At 36.6% G+C, this 18,227-nt stretch overlaps 1 protein-coding gene across 9 annotated transcripts in view; it reads left to right on the top strand.

The window, feature by feature from the left end:
- Positions 1–18,227, top strand: part of LOC106081378 (sodium/potassium/calcium exchanger Nckx30C) — a 351,807-nt gene that overhangs the window by 124,445 nt on the left and 209,135 nt on the right. The window lies entirely within an intron of this gene.

Here is an 18,227-nt window from a genome sequence, read left to right as displayed (position 1 = left end):
TAAAATCACCAAAAAAAAATATTTATTTTATTTTTTTTTTGTATTTTTTTTTATTTATAATTTTTTACCAACTGCACTTTTCGCTAAATGCATGTTTGAGTGTTAAATGTAAGAATTTTTAGTTTGCAATTTCGTTTTTATGTTTAAGGGGTTTGAGCGTTAATACCCCTGTTCAAGCTCTAGTTTATAAAAATGCTTTAAAAAACATCCTAAAAAATATGTTTTGAAAATACCATCATAAGCCCGTTTTGGTTACTTTATTGAAGACCTTCATGAGTTTTGTCAACTACTTTTTATTTTAAATTTTATATGTATTTTTTTTTTAATTATTAGAAATTATTTGAGTTTAGTTTGCTAAAGGGACTTATTTAAAATTCTACAAAATTAGCAAATATTTTACTAGCTAAAATGCAAAATGTTATAATTCATAAATATTTTATTAGACATTAATTTTATTGCTTGAAATGACAAAAAGTCATTCAGTCAATATTTTAGGAATTAAAATTTATTAGCTGAAATGCAAAGTGGTATAACAGCTATATTTTTTTTTTGTTTTTTGGTAGGATTAAAATAAATTTATTCCTAAGGATTTCTTAAAAATTCCAGAAATGCAAAATGGTATATAACAGCTATCATTTTTTTTTTTTTTTTTTTTTTTGGTAGGATTGAAATAAGTTTATTCCTAAGGATTTCTTGAAAATTCTAGAAATGCAAAATGGTAACAGCTATAAATGTCATTAAGACAAAATTTTGTCAATGGTAAAACATTCATAAATATATTATTAGCCGAAATGCAAAATGGTATAAATGCTTACCATTTTTTTGCTAAGATTGAAACAAATTTATTCCTAAGGATTTCTTGAAAATTCTTAAAAAAATAGCAAAATTTTCGTATTAGCTAAAATGCATATATACATATTTAATTAGCTGAAATGCAAAATGGTATAAGTATCAATTTTATAGCTTGGAACGAAAATAAAGTAATTTCTAATGATTTCCTAAGGCTCTTAAAAAGAAGCAAATAATTGTTCTTAGCTAAAATGCAAAATGCAAATGGTATAACTATTAAAAATATTTATTTAGCTTAAATACCAAATGGTATATCTACCAATTTTGTTGTAAGGTATGAATATATAGTTTGCAATTTCGTTTTTATGTTTAAGGGGTTTGAGCGTTAATACCCCTGTTCAAGCTCTAGTTTATAAAAATGCTTTAAAAAACATCCTAAAAAATATGTTTTGAAAATACCATCATAAGCCCGTTTTGGTTACTTTATTGAAGACCTTCATGAGTTTTGTCAACTACTTTTTATTTTAAATTTTATATGTATTTTTTTTTTTAATTATTAGAAATTATTTGAGTTTAGTTTGCTAAAGGGACTTATTTAAAATTCTACAAAATTAGCAAATATTTTACTAGCTAAAATGCAAAATGTTATAATTCATAAATATTTTATTAGACATTAATTTTATTGCTTGAAATGACAAAAAGTCATTCAGTCAATATTTTAGGAATTAAAATTTATTAGCTGAAATGCAAAGTGGTATAACAGCTATATTTTTTTTTTGTTTTTTGGTAGGATTAAAATAAATTTATTCCTAAGGATTTCTTAAAAATTCCAGAAATGCAAAATGGTATATAACAGCTATCATTTTTTTTTTTTTTTTTTTTTTGGTAGGATTGAAATAAGTTTATTCCTAAGGATTTCTTGAAAATTCTAGAAATGCAAAATGGTAACAGCTATAAATGTCATTAAGACAAAATTTTGTCAATGGTAAAACATTCATAAATATATTATTAGCCGAAATGCAAAATGGTATAAATGCTTACCATTTTTTTGCTAAGATTGAAACAAATTTATTCCTAAGGATTTCTTGAAAATTCTTAAAAAAATAGCAAAATTTTCGTATTAGCTAAAATGCATATATACATATTTAATTAGCTGAAATGCAAAATGGTATAAGTATCAATTTTATAGCTTGGAACGAAAATAAAGTAATTTCTAATGATTTCCTAAGGCTCTTAAAAAGAAGCAAATAATTGTTCTTAGCTAAAATGCAAAATGCAAATGGTATAACTATTAAAAATATTTATTTAGCTTAAATACCAAATGGTATATCTACCAATTTTGTTGTAAGGTATGAAAATATAGTTATTCCTAACGATTTGCAAAAATATGTTAGCTCAAGATCATACTCAATGCTTTCTCTTCAAAGAATAGCATAGCAAAGAACTTATAAAAGTTGGGCAAGTGTGTGGCTGTTATTCCAAACACTTTGACTGGCATGGTGGATCGTGATTTCTGATACGTCATGTATCTTCATCAACACCATTGTCAAATTGATGTAGATGCTCTACATACCAAAAGACGATGGGTTGAGTTCAGTACGTTGTAGAGCACGTTTTTTTTTTTGGAACGAGGCTCAATAAGTCCTCTAACTCTCCTTAGCGCAGGCAAAGGGAGAAGAAAGCCTAACTTTCCACTATTCCGATTAGAGGTGTGCATATGAGTTGTCGTATCACGCGTGCCTTAGCGCAGGTAGAGGGAGAAGAAACCCTCATTTTCCACCATTCCAATTAGAGTATGCACATGAGCCATGAGTTGTCGTATCACCCGTGACTTACGTGCTTCCTGAGTGAGGCCCAAATCAAATCACGTGATCATGCGTGACAGTGATTGAATAAAAATTTTTGGTGCAGGAGCATGAGTGGGTGAAATCACGACTTATGAGCCGCTGATGACTCACGAAACGTGATCATACGTGACCGTGATCGAATTAAAATTCTTCGTGCGTGAGCGTGAGTGGGTAAAATCACGACTCCCGAGGCACTCACGACTCACGAGACAGATCACATTCAATGCTTTCTCTTCAAAGTTGGGCAAATGTGTGGCTGTTATTCCAAACATGGTGACTGGCATGGTGGGTCGTGATTTCAACACCTTTGTCAAATTGATTGAGATGCTAACGACTATTGAGTATAGTGTAGATTACGCTTTTGGTTTGAAACAGGGCGCAATCCTCAGTCCTCTAACTCTCCTTAGTGCAGGCAGAGAGAGAGAGAAGAAAGCCTTTCTATCCACTATTCCGGTTAGAGGTTTGTACATAAGTCGTGAGTTATCGTGTCACGAGTGAGCCACGTGATTCGTGAGTAAGATCCAAATCCAATCACATGATCGTGCGTGACCGTGATTGAATTAAAATTCGGCGTGTGGGAGCGTGAGCCGCTCACGAAACGTTCACGACACACGAGACGCTTACGGCTCACGAGCCGCTCACGACTAAAGTATAAAAAAAATAAAGGAAAGCAAAATTTTTGGCATGCATGGAAAAAATATTTGTTTAACCATGAGTTCTTCATGAGTTGTGAGTGTCTCGTGATTTTCTCGAGAGTTATGACTGCCTCGTAAGTCGTGAGTGCCTCGCGAGTCGTGATTTACTCATAAGTGCCTCGTGAGTCGTGATTGTCTCGTGAGTCTTGATTTTCTCGTAGGTCGTGCGTGAGCATGCATGAGTAAAATTTATGTATGGTGAGCCTGCGTGAACGTGAGTCGAAATAAAAATTTAATTTCTGAGCGTGCGTGAGTAACATTTTTCCTCGTGAGAGTGCGTGGAAAATCACTCACGCGAACAACTCTAATTCCGATACAAAGTAATCATCAATGCTAAGAACAACAAATACATCATCATTGCCAAACTCTTTTTGTTGTACATCATTCCTAGCGATTATTTTCAAATTCTAAAAAATTTGCAAAAATTTTATTAGATGAAATGCAAAATGGTATAAGTATCAATTTTATTGCTGGAAATGAAAATTTCATCACTTCTATCGATATCTTAACAACTATAAAATGCAAAATGGTATAACTGTAAGAAATATTCTATTTGTTAAAATGCACAATGCTATAACAGCAAAAAATATTTTATTTGTTAAAATGCAAACTGGTATAACAGTAACGATATTTTATATGATAAAATGAAAAATGATATAACTTTCAGTTTAAATGCGAAAAATGAAAATAGGGATTTCATTATAATTCCATAAAATTGGCAAATATTTTATTAGCTTAAATGCAAAATAATATAACTGTCATAAGTATTTTTTATGAGATAAACTACTAAATAGTATAACTATCAATTTCATTTTAACGAATAAAGCCATCTGCAGGGATTTCTTTAAAATTCAACAAAATAAGGAAGACATTTATAAGCTAAAGTGCAAAATGATATAACTAAAATTTTTATACCCACCACTGAAAGATGGGGGTATTTTCATTTTGCCATTCTCTGTCCAACACATGGAAATATCCATTTTCCGACACTATAAAGTAAAGGGTGATTTTTTAAGAGCTATAGGAATTTTTTCAAAAAAAAAAAAACAAATCATAAAAATAGAGATGTTGAGCTGAAACTATGCACAGATTCTTGTTTTTTTGTCCGTAGGCTGGTTAGGTTCGAAAATGGGCCACATCAGACAATATCTTGATATAGGTCTATATGGGGGTTATATAGACCGATCTCCCGATTTATGTTCTTGGGCCCATAAAAGCCGCTTTTATTATCCGACTTCGCTGAAATTCCGCACAATATGTTGCTTTACGCTCCTAGAAATTTGTACCGAATATGGTAAAGGTAGGGCTATATTTAGATATGGCTGCCATTTATACCGATTTCCCGATTTAAGTTCCTGGGCCCTCAAAAGCAGCGTTTATTACACGATTTCGCTGAAACTTGGTACAGTGAGCTGTGTTGGGCTCTTCGCCATCTGGGTTTAATAAGGCCTCGATCGGTCTATATTTGGATATAGCTGCCATAAAAACCGATCACCCGATTTAAGATCTTGGGCCCATGAAATCCGAAATTTTCACTCAAACTTTGTCTTGGAAGAAAATTTCATTAAAATATGCCATACAAATGTTCTCATTTTGACAAAAAAAAATTTTTGATTTAATACTAACCTTGGCAAGAAAAAGTTGTTTTCGTCAGCAGCAAAAGAAAATATTTTTAAAACTTTCTTTTATTCTATTATTGTCACTTTTCTAGTCAAACTTATATTTTTTCTAATTTATTCTTCATGCTGTCCTTTGCCATGCAATTGAAATAGTTTTGCAAAATTTCTAAAACTCTTTGCTGCATTAGTTAGTTTCCAATTTTTGCTCCAACCCAGTTGTTACTCTTAAATCCACTTAGAAACTGCAACAATGTGATAATTATAATAATTAGATAAAAAATGCAAACTACAGCAAATGCCAGTACTTATCGCAAGACACACCCTCCCTTCCCTGCTTACCCGGAGCATAAGGGAAAAATAACAACAAAACTCAAAGTACACTCAAGGAAAAAAGTAGAGAAAATAAAATAAAAATGGAGCATGCAATTATTTGGTCTAATTAAATAAAAAAGAAATAATAAAATAAGAACAAATATGGCAGCCCACATTCAACCCCCCCCCCCCCCCCCAATTTGGCAACTTTTGCTGCTGTTTTACATTCAATTTTAATCCTTGAAAAGGACATGCAACAAAAACAACAGCTGCATCAACAATAAAGCAACACCCAGAGTTTATTCATTGCAAATATGCTGATCTCTATGCATTGGTAAGGGATTGTTGGGTAGGTGTTGGTGAAATGGGCTCAGTTCTGCTCTCAAGAAGGAAGGAAAAACTTGAAACTTTTTCGCAACAAATGAAACATAAATAGACAGAAGCCACTCGTACCACGGAAATAGAATTGCACAATCATCACGCCAAGAAATGAGAGTTGGGGACCTATGAATTTATCCACAGTTTGTGTGGAAAATGCAAATTTAATATAAATGTGGGCCAAAGAGCAAGACGATTTCGAATAAAAAAAGAATTTTTAGTTTTACATCAGCAGCTAACGAAACTTTAAAGAAATTCTTGCCTTGAATAATTGTCAATGAAAAATATTTAAAGATTTTATACGGAGGTTTTAGTAGGATACATGTGATGGATTTATTTTTAAGATATATCGAAAATTGCAATTTTTTGGTTCTAAATTGAATTTTATTCAAAAAACTTTATCCACTCGTAAAAAAATTGCAAATTCAGAACTAATTTAAGGTACTACTATGCGAATGATTGACATATAAATCATACGCTATGTAGCCTTAATGTTAGTCATAAGCATGAGGATCCTATCATTATTATACCCTCTACCATAGGATGAGGGTATACTAGTATCGACATTCTGTTTGTTACTACTCGAAATATTCGTCTGAGACCCCATAAAGTATATATATTCTTGATCGTCGTGACATTTTATGTCCATCTAGCCATATCCGTCCGTCTGTCTGTCGAAAGTTGGCTAACGTTCGAAGGAGCAAAGCTAGCCGCTTGAAATTTTGCACAAATATTTCTTATTAGTATAAGTTGGTTGGGATTGTAAATGGGCCATATCGGTCCATGTTTTGATATAGCTGCTCTATAAACCGATCTTGGGTCTTGACACCATGCGCCTATAGAGGGCGCAATTTTTATCCGATTGGAATGAAATTTTGCACGACGTGTTTCGTTATGATATTCAACAACTGTGCTAAGTAAAGTTCAAATCGATCAATAGCCTGATATAGCTGCGATATAAACCGATTTTAGGTCTTGACTTCTCGAGCTTCTAGAGGGCGCAATTCTTATCCGATTTGATTTGAGCCTCAAAAGGGAGCAATTCTTATCCGATTGGAATGAAATTTTGCACGACGTCTTACGCTATAACTTTCAACAACTTTACCAAATAAGGTTCAAATCGGTCCATTACCTGATATAGCTGTCATATAAACCGATCTGGGGACTTGATTTCGTGAGCTTCTAGAGGGCGCAATCCCAATTCGATTTGGCTGAAATTTTGCATGACGCATTTTTTTATGACTTTCAACATCTGTTCCCAATATGGTTGAAAACGGTCCATAACCTAACATAGCTGCCATATAAACCGATCTGGGATCTTGACTTCTTGAGCCTCTAGAGGTCGCAATTATTATCCGATTGGCCTGAAATTTTGTATGACGGATCCTCTCATGACCATCAACATGTGTGTTTATTATGGTCGGAATTGGTTTATAGCCTGATACAACCCCCATATAAATCAATTTTTCTATTTTATTTCTTATTTTTTAATAATACAGTTCCTATAGGTCATACATTTTATGAAGACTTATCAGGCAAATTTAAATATATCGTGTGCGTATGATTTATTAATTTTTATATTATTATGAATTATACGCTCTGATGCCCTATTAATGTAAGTCATACGCCACCGTAGCGCAAAGATTAGCATGTCCACATATGACGCAAACTCTTGGTCTCGAATCCTGGCGAGAACATCAGAAAAAAATTTTAAGCAGTGGTTATCCCCTACATATGCTGGCGACATTTGTGAGGTATTATGTCATGCTAAAACTTCTCCCCACAGAGGTGTCGCATTGCGGAACGCCTCTCTGATTCGGCTATAAAAAGGAGGCCCCTTATCATTGAGCTTAAAATTTGATTCGGACAGCACTCAGTGATGTGTGAGAAATTTCCCCAAATTCCTTAGTGGAATATTCAAGTGGCAAATTTGCATTGCATACGCCTAAGAATCCATACAAATATTTTAAATAATAATTTATATTACTCATACGCCTTAAGGGCATTACGGATGGGGGTTTGCTAATCTAATCATTCCGAATGCAATACATTACATTTATAGTATTAACCCATTTTTCAGTAAAGGGCAGAAAATAATCCACAAATATTTCTGCTACAGAATAATTCTAGCTCGACTAATCGAAAAAAGTTCCAATTCGGCTCACATAAGCCTAAAGCGGCCTATAAATGATTTTTTCGCCTTCAAGGTCATGGAAAATATTGTTATGTCTTCGAAAATTACCTACTTTTTTATTGGATGTAGCTGCCATATGAACCGATATGGCTATTTGGGGTCTTAAACCCATAAGAGGCGCATTTATTACCCATTTTTGTTGAAATTTGGATCAGTGAGTTACACTAGGCATTTCTGTGTAGTCCAGATCCAAATGTAGTCCAGATCCTATCATATATTGATATAGTGGCCATATAGACCGATCTGCAGATTGAGGGTATAATGATCATAAAATCCTAATTTATAGCTCGATTTCACTGAATAGGATATGAAGTTGGAATAGCCCTCTTTTTGTCCAAACCGAAGATGGTTGTTATCGAACCATTTTTCGAAGTAGCGGCTTTATACACCGATCTGCCGATTAATGGTCTTAAGACCATAACTGTTACATTTATGAACTGATTTCGCTGAAATTAAAAGCAGTGAGTAGTAGTAAGCCTACCGAACACTGTGCCAAGAATGATTCAAATCGGTACATAACCTGAACCGCAGTCATATAAACCGTTTCTTGACTTCTTCAGCCTCTAGAGGGCACAATTCATAGCCGTTTAGGCTAAACTTTTACTTTTAAACTTGATTTATTTGGTTTTGACTTCTAATAATTGTGCCTTAAACTGTCCAAATCGGTGTACAACCTTACATAGCTGCCATATAAACCGATCTCGGATCTTGATTTCTGGAGCCCCTAGAGGGCGCTATTGTTATTCGAAATTTCTAAATTTTTTTATGAGGTGTTTTGTTTAGACTTTCAATTACTGTACCAAGAATAGTCTAAATCGGTTCCTAACCCGATATAGCTGCCATATAAACCATTTTCGGATCTTGATTTCTTTAGCCACTAGAGGGCGCAGTTCTCGTTTCGATTTGACTGAAATTTTGCAAGGGTGTTTTATTTTGATTTCTAAAAACAGTGCTAAGAATGGTCTTAATCGGTTCATAACCTGTTATAGCTGCCATATAAACCTTTTTTTGAGCCAATAGAGGGCGCAGATATGCATTAAATTTTGCATCATCTATTTTGTTTGGACTTTTAATTAATGTACTAAGAATAGTCTATATTGGTTCATAACCTCGCATAGCTGCCATATAAACCGTTTTGGGATCTTGACTTCTTGAGGGCTTCTTAAGCCTTTGCAAGCTTAGTGCTTAGTACGGTTCAAATTGATCTATAACCTGATATAGCCCGCATGTAAACCGATCTCCCGATTTCATTTCTTCCTTACAAGCCGCAATTTTTGGTCGTTAACCTGTTATAGCTTCCATATAAACCGGTCTCTCGGTCATCCTCGTTCGGTTCCTAGAAGATTTAATTTTTCCGTGTTTGACAGAAGTTTGGTATGTAGAATAAAATTGTGCCCTTCAACTAAATTTATATTGTATACATTTTAAGCCTGTACTTATTATTGGTTGCCCAAAAAGTAATTGCGGATTTTTCATATAGTCGGCGTTGACAAATTTTTTCACAGCTTGTGACTCTGTAATTGCATTCTTTCTTCTGTCAGTTATCAGCTGTTACATTTAGCTTGCTTTAGAAAAAAAGTGTAAAAAAAGTATATTTGATTAAAGTTCATTCTAAGTTTTACTAAAAATGCATTTAATTTCTTTTAAAAAATCCGCAATTACTTTTTGGGCAACCCAATATTTCTTCTTTCTATTTTAAATAAAAAAGCAAAACAACAAAAAAAAAACTTTAAAGAGTCTCAGGAATTGTAGTGAGATAATTGCATTGGGGCAGAGCTGCAAGGATCGCGATTTCGGCCCTTGCCAGAGGTCTCATCAGCTTGCGTTGCCACCAAAAAATTACATGATTCCACCTACTCACTGATTAGTGGACAGTGCAATGGCAGAATCGTGCATTTCGAATGAAACGTTGGGTCTTTTTATTTAAACTTTTCTTATAGCGCAATAAGAAAAAATTAAAATCTAACTGCTAACATCTCTTCAAAGAGACATCTAAAACTCAAACGAAGCCGAAATGGAATTTTTTTTTTTTCAAATTTTGCCCATGAACTAACGAACAGGGGCAAACTTCTCACATAGTCCGATTCAAGTTTTAAGCCCGATGATAAGGAGCCTCCTTTTTATAGCTGAGTCCGAACGGCGTGCCACAGTACGACACCGGAAAGAAGTTTTACATGGCCTAGTACCCCACAGGAGGGGAAAACCACGGCTGACATTTTTTTGATGGTCTCGCCAGGATTCGAACCCACGCTTTCAGCGTCATAGGCGGACATGCTAACCTCTGCTCCACGGTGGTCTCCAACGAAGCCAAAGACTTGTTATCCAGATAAACTTTGCTTGCCATAGAATAACCCTTCATTATGACCATATTGCTGTTGCATATTTTTCGGCGTGCTGTTCGTTCATACATTTTTTTTTTGCGCTTTTGTTGTTGAAACATTTTTGAATACTTTGTCCGGGGTCGAAATGGAGATAAGTTTCTCGACTCTGACTTTGGCAAAAATTTTTCGACTCCTACTCTGCAGCCCTGGTTTTTACTAATTTCAAATTTGTTAATCTCCATTTTTTCATTGAGCAAAGACCTTAATTGGACTGCCCTCTCTGATATTAATCCGAAATAGAATGTTGATACGAAAACATTTTTAAATCTCCTCCACATACTTGAAAAAATTTAATTCAATCTAAATTTTATGTTTGTTAATTCATTAAATAATCAATTTTTATTTTCATTTTATAGTTCTCAGCAATTCTCACGTCTTACATCTTTGCTGAAGACGCATATTCCCCATAAAATCTCCTTTCAAACTTTGGCATAGCTTATTGTTCCTATTTTCCTAGAAGTGGAAAATTGTCATGTATACGAATGCGAATGACATTTATGGTGGTGATGGTAGAAACAAATATTCCATGTCTGTATCTGATTCTGACATGTACGTATGGATGTGTTTTTTCACTTCATCAACGTTGTCATAGTACTTACAAATTTGGCTCAAGGTATTTGTCTTCATATGGTGCAGTCTTGCCATCCTACTTCCAATGATCCTGCTCACTCTCCCCCTCTGTTTTCTTGTTCTTCTGCTTTTTGTAGTTTCTTCATGCACCTCCTTCCATCTTTCAAGATATTTGAATTATTCAAAGTTTTTTTCTTTTTTTTTATTAGTAATGCCGAAGAAGACAAATTTTCCACTCCATACAAAGAGCATTGGCAACAAACTCGGAAAGAAATAAAGGGGAGCAAATACACAATAGCATATGGAAGGAAGCAATTCCCTCTCTTTCGCTTGCTCTCTCTCTCTCTCACACTCTGTTTATTTGTTGGGTATTGTCACAATAACTATTCTGCTGGCATTGTGTTTGAGTAGTTGGAGGAAAAACTATTTAAAATAGTTTCATAAGATTTAAATTGTACTTTCTTGCCTCTTTTGTTTTGTAACTGTAGGTTTGTTCTTGGCGCAACTTGTCTGTGTGTGAGTGTGTGTGCAGTCACACCCGCAACCATACTTGCATATGTGTGTATCAAGAAAAGACTAGGAGCCTAAGAAGTCATGTGTACAACTTGGCAACTTTTCCACGTCTTGTTTATTAACAATAAAAGAACTTTGTGTTAATTTTCATGTTAAGTAGTTAAGTTTGACTTAAGAAGAGAAAACTTTATTTTCTGACAGTTATTGTCTTATAAGGTTTGATTTGAGTCATACTTAAGGATTTTTTTTGTTGATAAGAAGGACAACAAAAAATATGAAAATTAAAATATGGCTAAAATGTTACAGCCTTATACACAAAACTTAATGACGATACGAAATAGGTTTATTTAACAGATTTCCTTTATATAACTTTCAAATAAACCTATTTTAAGGCTTCCGTAAGATTTGTGTATTTCTTAATGTGTAAGCCACATTTCAAGGGGTAGTACCAACACTAATAAGCGGGGCCAAGCCCTGGCAGTTTATATGACAGCTATATCAAGTTAAGAACCGATTTGAACCATACTTGGCACAGTTGTTGGATATGATAACAAAACACGTTGTGCGGATAAGAATTGCGCACTCTAGAGGCTCAAGAAGTCTTGACCCAAGATCGGTTTATATGGCAGCTATATCAAAACATGGACCGATATGACCCATTTACAATACCAACCGACCTACACTTATAAGAAGTATTTGTGCAAAATTTCAAGCGGCTAGCTTTACTCCTTCGGAAGTTAGCGTGCTTTCGACAGACGGACGGACGGATGGACAGACGGACGAACGGACGGACGAACGGACGGACGGACAGACGGACAGACGGACAGACGGACGGACATGGCTAGATCGACATAAAATATCACGACGATCAAGAATATATATACTTTATGGGGTCTCAGACGAATATTTCGAGTAGTTACAAACAGAATGACGAAATTAGTATACCCCCCATCCTATGGTGGTGGGTATAAAAACCAACTGGACAAAACTAGGACGGCTACTCAGAAGAAACTTCTGCAATATAATTTAGATTGTCCAAGCATAGAAGTCATTGACGAAAATGTCAACAAGATTACGACTGCACTGGTGGGGTCCTTCGCAAATAGTCGTCCTCTTCGGGAAAGGAAGTCAGCCCAAGAAAAACCCGGGATGACAGCAGACTTTTAAACAGGGCACGTCATAAAAAAGCGGAAGTTTATTGGGATGTGTATTACACACGGCCCAAGGACTACAATAAGATTACCAGAGCGGCAAAATGTGCCTCCTGGAAGCTTTTCTGCGAACAGGTCGATAGCGTTAATGACGCCGCCAAGATAAAAAAGTTTCTCTCAAAAACCCATGTCCAAACTGAAACTTTAGTAGACAACATGAGAGTGAGAGCAGAGACAACGGAGGTCATGATGAGGCTTTTGATGAAATCCCATTTTCCACAGGATACGACGGGACTCACGGAGACATCGGAATCTTGGAATAATGACATTGATCGAAGGTTTTTAATAACGGAATGTATGGTGAAGGAATCCTTGAGGAGCTTCAAACCATTTAAGTCACCCGGACCTGATGAAATATTTCCTACGGCATTACTACAGCAAGAGGCAGACTATCTCGTGCAGGACAGTCTCCACAGAGGCATGCTGTTTGTATCTGAGCAGTTCGCTGGATGTCCTACTCTTTATCATGGTGTCCACAATACGTTCCATGGTTTTGAGTAGAAAGGACGTAAGGTTTATGGGTCTGTAGGCCTTTGTTATTGCATAACTTGCCTTGCCGGACTTGGGTATAAACACCACCCTTGCCTCCTGGCATCCTTTTGGAGGCTCCGAGTGGTGTTTTTACCCAAGCCCGGCAAGGCAAGTAATGCGACACCAAAGGCCCACAGACCTATAAGCCTTACGTCCTTTCTACTCAAAACCATGGAACGTATTGTGGACACCATGAGAAAGAGTAGGACATCCAGCAAACTGCTCAAATACAAACATCATATATGTCAAGGGAAGGTCGGATGAGACTGTCCTGCACGAGGGTGTGCATAAAATAGAAGAATTCTTCGATGCCAAAACGTACACACTGGTGGTATGCATTAACATCAAGGGGGTTTTTAACAATGTGCGGACCGACACTCTGATCCAATACTTAGACCAGTACCGGGTGAACCCGGTCCTTAGAGGATAACCATATGCTAAGGAACAGGTGAATAAATTGTGTGTCTCATGGCATAAATATAAGCGAGAAAGTGGAACCGGGCACTCCACAGGGGGAATTTTTTCGCCACTCCTATGGGTGACCACCATAAATGACCTATTACGGATGCTGACTGAGGAACCATAAATAACCTATTACGGATGCTAAGGGCTAAGCATCCGAAAAAGTTTTGCAGAAGCGCCGGAAGGGTCTTGCATATGGCATATGACTGGACTAGACCCAGAGGTCTCAATGTTAACCCAGAGAAGTCCAAAATGTGCCTGTTCACCAGGAAGCCGAAGGTGGGCCAATTTAACGCACCGCATTTCCTCAATAAGACGATTTTGATATCTGACAAGGTCAAATACTTAGGTGTGACCTTGGACAGAAAACTGAAGTGGAAGTGTGACATTCAGGAGCATACTGAAAAGGCTCGCAGATGTTGGACACTATTTAGACGGGCCGTAGGCTCGAAATGGGGCCTGAATCCGAGGATAGTCCGCTGGCTCTACAGGAGCATGATTAGACCAATATTTACTTACGCCTCAGTAATTTGGTGGACTGCTATGGAGAAAAAGTGCAACAACAGGTTCAGAGAACATGTTGTCTTGGCATAGGCGGAGCGATGAGGACCACGCCCACTAGGGCCCTGGAGACTATTCTAGATATCCGACCCATTAACATACAGACTAAGTGTGAGGCAGCCACTGCGGCTATGAGACTTAAGGCGATGGGAGAATGGATTGAGGATGGGAGCAGCTCACACCATCGCAGTATAATCGAGGCGACGATAGGAAACCAGGAAGGAAGGGAAGAGCTTTCCGATCGGATACCTGAGATGAACCTTGAAGTCGAGTGCGAGGCACTGCTGCCATCGGCACAGTCTTGGATTGGCGGAACCCTAGTATTGCCATCTGGAAGATCATGTTAAACGGATGGATCAAAGCTAGAGGACAGTGTGGGCCTGGGGGTTTACATTGAGAACCCAGGGACTGAGATCTGTTTTAGACTGCCTGACCATAATACGGTCGTGCAGGCGGAAATCCGGGCTATCAGGGAATGCGCGAGGTGTGTGATACTAACGCGAGGAGCAGCTCATATCATCGCGGTATAATCGAGCGACGATAGGAAACCTAAAAGGAATGGAAGAGGATTCCGATCTGATACCTGAGACGATACTTGAGGTCAAATGCGAGGCACTGCTGCACTGAAGGACTGAACCCTAGTATTGCCCTCTGGAAGATCGTGTTACACGGTTGTATCAAAGCTAGAGGACAGAGTGGGCCTGGGGGTTTACATTGAGAACCCAGGGACTGACATCTGTTTTAGACTGCCTGGCCATAATACGGTCCTGCAGGCGGAGATCCGGGTGATCACGGAATGCGTGAAGTGGTGTGGTGCTAACCGACACCGACGATGAAATTGCCATAAGGGCAATAACAACCAGGACGGTAAGGTCACGAACAGTCTTGCAGTGTAACAAGGAGATTAACGCCTTCTCTGATGATGGCAAAATCCGTATTGTTTGGGTGCCGGGCCATACCAAAGTAAGGGGAAATGAAAGAGCAGACGATTTGGCGGTGAAGGCCAAAGGACTGTCGTCAATAAACTTGGTTAACCCGAAGCCTTTCGGGTCGACACAGACCGAGTTAAGGGAGTGAGTGACGATTGCGCATGCAACATTGTGCAACAGCGAAACGGTCAGTGGGACGGCGAAAATCCTATGGGGGATCCAGATCGTGAAAAGACGAAGCTATTACTGAAAGGAAGCAAGAAGGAGGTCAGTATTGTTATTGGTATCATAATGGGACACATAGGACTACGAGCTCACTTAGGTAAAATCGGTGCTACAAGTGATAGCATGTGTAGGGCATGCGGGGAAGATGATTAAAGGTTGGACCATTTCCTTTGTCATTGCCCGGTTTTCGCGTCAAACAGACACCGTTACTTAGGTGGGGACACGATACCAGGCGTGAACCAACATAGGAGAGTGGTATGGAAAACAATTGAGGATTTATAAGTAGCACGGAATTCCTAACTAAAAATTTTCTTTTTAGAAATTAATTTATAGTTTTTAGAGCGTACAACAAGCCAATTACTTGCTTAGGTGTATGGCCATAGTGGCATGGGGAGAATTAATATCTGTACCCTCTTTTCAACCTAACCTAACCTAAGCTGAAAATAAATGAGAATGCTGTGCATAACAGTGCGTATACTTAATAAAAACTTTTTGGATACAATTACTGCTTATACGCCCCATAGTCCAGTTGTATGGCAAATAACAGAAAAATGACGCAATAATGTCATAGTTTTATAAAATGCTACTATGGAATTTGCTAAACAAAAAGGATTTAACACACATTTTTGTATTTTAGCCTTAGGTATGGCATGTCTGTATGTGTGTGTTTATAACACACTCACAAACAAAGGGACCTTTTTGCATTGCTCCTGCAATGGTAAAGCAATTGCAGTTAACATATGTAAGGTATTCACATTCTCAAATATTTTTACCATTTTTATTTCTTGCTCTTTTGGCCTTTGTTCATATTTTGCCCCTTCAGAAGTCTTGCTTGTGTTTTCTCACCTAACTGGTTCTAGGGTTTTATAGCTTTTGCTGGGCAAATTGGATTTGGTATTTTGGGGGGATTGTCTTGAGATTTTTTTGCTTCATTCTTAATATTCTTACCATCATTTTCACATTCTTTGTTTAGCATACATTCCACTCCTACTACTGTCTCTCTCTCTCTTCCATCTGCAGTGTGGCCCCTTGCTTGTGCATTACTAAATCCTGTTGTCATGTTTTATGTAAGATTCTCTTGCATTGCTTTACTTTATTACTTCGAACTCCGTTTTTGTTTTCAAAGTATGGCAATGCATGTTTTGTTTCCATTTTTCAAGCTCTACTCTTCTATGGTTTTATAAAATGTTGCATTGCAGTTGTTTGGGGAATTTTTCAGAACATTTTTTGTGACTTTTTTTACATATTTTTGTTTTGTTTTTCTTGTTGTTCCTACACCAGTCAGAAGTTTTTTTTTCCTTAACGGCTTGTATGTCTTAAGGACTATAGGGAATGGGCTGATCCCTATAGTCCTTAAGAGTATTTTTAGGGAGGTGAAAAAACCACTCTTGTTATGCCATAAGTGACATGAATATATGCAATAATTGCAATTTAAATTGTCGCAAACGAGAAAAATTTTTTTCGATAAGGATCTTGAGGGAATGCAAAGTAAATATAACAGAAAATAAGGAAAAGGATTTTGTAATAGGATGACAGGCGAATTTAGATTTTTCTTTAGAAAATTATGTCAACCGATTAATAAATAAATAAAATTTAAATAAATAAATTAAAAAAAATGCTTATAAATTAAAAAAAATTGCTTAAAATTAAAAAAAAAGCTTAAAATTTAGTTTTATAGAAAATGATACAATGGAATAAAATATTGTATAGAAATAACATTTTGAAAAAATTTTCCATAACAGTAACGTTTTGACAAGATTTTACATAAGACATTATGGCTATCAGGTATCAGATAAGGTATTGAAGAATATAATACGAATATGGCATTAGAAATTATGTACCGGGTACCTAGGAAGTCACCCTAACACCAAATTTCCTCCAAGCACACAAATTGAACGTTCCTATCAATATTGGGCTCAAATGAAAGTTATTCGGGAGTAGATTACGAATCTGGCATACAAAAATTCTCCAAATGGGCATATTAGCCAACCACGACTATATGGAATTCGGTTTGTTTGTTTGATCCATATAGACACAAAAACAGCAGAAGCGTTTTTCTCGAAATTTTCACAGGTTGTGTAGGATGGTCTGGAAGGAAACATAGGCCATAACATTTTTCGATATCGGAACGGGGGTGCAACCCCCTTCCCCCAAAAACACCACCCAAAGACAAAAGTGGATCGATCAGAACAATATGGGTATCAGATGAAAGATTTGGGAGAGTAGAATACGAATATGGTATTAAAAAATAACTCTATATAACCGTCGGGCCGCCCCAACCCCAAAACTCTCCCAAACAGACATTTTGGACGTTTATGTCAATATGGGACTCAAATGAAAGTTATTTGGGAGTATATTACGAATATGTAAAAAAATTAAGTCCATGTAATCGGAGTTGTCCCCACCCCCAAATGGCCATATTAGCGGATAATGGCTATATTGGACTCAAATGAAAGGTTTCCAGTCCCAAAACGTCCTCCAATCCTTATATATTTATCAACCGTGGCAATGTTGGGCTTAAACGAAAGATATTTGAAAGTATAGCACGAATTTTAAATTCATATTTGGGCGGAATATCCCATCTCCAAAAGGCACTCCCCATCAAATTGATATATAGACCAATCACAACATTATAGGGCAGAAATGAAACAGGACTTGTTTTACTGACTTTTTCAATACGGGGCTCATATCAAAAGTATTCGAGAGTTTTGCACGAAGCTTATATATAACTGTCTGGGTGGCCAACTCACTCCTAAAATATACCCAAACCGCACATATTTTTTACCCACTACAATATAGGAGTCCAATGAAAGTTATAAGGGAATAGAGCAAAAAGTTTGCTCATAAACATTTCATTAAAGAACAGAGGCCATTTTCTCACATATCAATGTGTCCTGTCCGATTCAAGTTTAAGCTTAATGATACAAGACCTGACTTTTATGCATGGCATAGTACCTAACAAATGTTGCCAATAAAAGGAGGGGTTAACCACCACTTAAATTTTTTCCAT

Source organism: Stomoxys calcitrans, chromosome 3 (genome assembly GCF_963082655.1).
Source record: "Stomoxys calcitrans chromosome 3, idStoCalc2.1, whole genome shotgun sequence".
In the NCBI taxonomy this organism is placed as follows: Eukaryota; Metazoa; Arthropoda; class Insecta; order Diptera; family Muscidae; genus Stomoxys; species Stomoxys calcitrans.
The sequence above is the reverse complement of the archived record's forward strand: the minus strand, read 5'-3'. Positions and strand labels throughout refer to the sequence as shown.